Source organism: Scylla paramamosain, chromosome 12 (assembly GCF_035594125.1).
Source record: "Scylla paramamosain isolate STU-SP2022 chromosome 12, ASM3559412v1, whole genome shotgun sequence".
Lineage (NCBI taxonomy): Eukaryota > Metazoa > Arthropoda > Malacostraca > Decapoda > Portunidae > Scylla > Scylla paramamosain.
The window spans coordinates 22,745,448-22,747,947 of NC_087162.1; the positions used below are offsets into that span (position 1 = coordinate 22,745,448).

General features: G+C 37.1%; 1 protein-coding gene across 1 annotated transcript in view; it reads right to left on the reverse strand.

Annotated features, from left to right (window-relative positions):
- Positions 1–2,500, reverse strand: part of LOC135105902 (putative carbonic anhydrase-like protein 2) — a 145,330-nt gene that overhangs the window by 7,989 nt on the left and 134,841 nt on the right. The gene's annotated exons all lie outside the window — the stretch shown is intronic.

Sequence of the window (2,500 nt, forward strand, 5' to 3'; positions counted from 1 at the left end):
TTTAATTTGTTATCTCTGCTCACGCGTACAGACGTTTTCTCACATTTCTCTCTCTCCTCTCTCTCTCTCTCTCTCTCATTCCTCGTTCATTCTGTACTGTCTGTCTCTCTTTTTCTCTGGAATTGTTTCAACAGATGCTAGAGATGATTCATTCCACATCTACGTCTCTTTTTTTCTATTCTTTTATATGCTCTATTTTCAACCTTTCAGATCTTCCTCATTTTTTTCTTTTTATATTTCACTTTTTCTTGTTTTCCTTCCACCTTATTTTTTTTATGACTCTTCTCTGTCTCGTTTACTTTGTTGTTTTCATTATTTTTTTTCTTCTCATTGTTCACCCCTTAGCATTCTGTTTTCTCTCATCATTATTCTTTTTACTAGTGTCCTACTTCTCATATTTCCATCTTTCTTTTTCTCAGTATTTCCTCCCATTTCTTTTCTTTCTCTCTCTTTTATCACCTTATGCATCCAACTCTACTTATCCTTCAGTCTTCCTTACTCCCCATTTCCTTATATCCTCTCCTTTACTCCCTTTGCATCCAACCTTACTTATCCTTATTCTTCATTGTTCCTTTGTCTCTCATCTCACACCAATAAGATCACTAACACGCTAAGGATAAACTAAAACATTACTCATTCCCTTTCCATCCTGTATCCTTATCTTCAATTCACCTATCTCACATACCCCTTATCATTCAGTCTCTCTCGCTCCCTCCTCTCATAATAAGACTACTGGAAGGTTAAAAGCGGAGTAAGTAAAGCTTTGTGAATTTGCTTATGAGTGTTATTTTAAGCCAGCAGATTGTGACCCTCAGGCAACGAGGACCCGTAGTGCTGTGTTGTTAATGGGGGGGGTCGATGCTTGCCTATTGAAACGGTGGGGATTATGTTGTTTAATTCCATAATGGTGTCAATGCTTGTATCTCCTCTCTCACTGGCTGGTCCTCTGTTGCTGTCTCTCTCTCTCTCTCTCTCTCTCTCTCTCTCTCTCTCTCTCTCTCTCTCTCTCTCTCTCTCTCTCTCTCTCTCTCTCTCTCTCTCTCTCTCTCTCTCTAAATGAAAGGTGTGTCCATTAAAGGCGATAAAAGTACAGTTTCTTTTTTTTCATTATTTTTTCAAACGTCAGATGAAGTTTTGATGCTGTGAAATGTTGTCCATCGGTTTTATTCCTCTTTTTTTTTTTATCATTCCTCATTCTGTCTCTTTCTCTATTCCTTCCACTACCCTGTTTACTTTTTTGTCTCTCCTCTTTCTCCTCCCTCTCCTTTTCATTCCTCTTTTCTTACTTTTCTTCATCGTTTTCCATTTCTCATTGTCTTCTCTTTGTTATCATCTTTCCTTATCTGTTTTCTTCGTTTCTCCGTCCTTTTTTTCTACGTATTTCTTCTGTAATATCGTTTTTCACGTATATTTCCGCCATTCCTCCTTTCTTTCACCTTATTCATCTAATTTTCCTCCTCTTGTCCTCACTCATTGTTTTATTCCTTCCTTTTCTTCCCTTTTGCATCCTCTTTATTTCCTATATTTACTGGTTTTCTTGTTTCGTGTCTTTTTTTTCCTTTTCTTCCCTCCCCCTCATATTTCTATCCATGATTTCCTGTCTTCCTTCATTTCTCCATTTTACTTTTTCCCCCCACCATTATAATCTCTCTTGTATAACAGTTCATCCTTTTCTATATTTTCCCTTCCTTTCTTTTCTCCTATTCTCCTTTTTCTATTTTCACGATCTCCTTCTCACTTAGCTTCTTCCCCTCTTTCTTTCCTTCTTCTAGTCTTTTATCCTCCTTCCTCTTCTCCCTTATCTCTCTTTTAGCTTTTCTTTTCACCTCTATTTTCTGTTTCCATTATCACCCTCGTCTCTCGCTTTTCCTATTCCTTGTTCCTCATCCCTTATCTAACTTGTCTTCTGTTGCCTCCCTTCCTACCTGTGCTCTCCTTCTTACCTGTCCAATTCACTAATTTCTATCTTGTTAATGGACCAGGGTTTGTTTCTAGGCTTTTTATTTGTTTATTTATTATTTATTTATTTATTTATCTGTTTATTTATGTATTTATATATTGTTATTATTATTTATTTTATACGGCAACTTTCGTTTTCCATCTGTTTGATTTCTATGTTTTTTTTTTCTTTTATATGAGCAGTTGATTGTGTGTGTGTGTGTGTGTGTGTGTGTGTGTGTGTGTGTGTGTGTGTGTGTGTGTGTGTGTGTGTGTGTGTGTGTGTGTATCTACTCGTATTTGTGTGTTTTATTTATAATATTTTCAAGGTTTGAAAGCTCTGAGTGGTATCCATTGATGATGTTAATGAAAGACCTGTGTGTGTGTGTGTGTGTGTGTGTGTGTGTGTGTGTGTGTGTGTGTGTGTGTGTGTGTGTGTGTGTGTGTGTGTGTGTGTGTGTGTGTGTGTGTGTGTTTCTTTACAGGTGTAAAAACAAAATTTAGTGTCCACGTTTTCCTTTATCCCCCCTCTCCTCCTCCTCACAACAATAACAACAAGTGA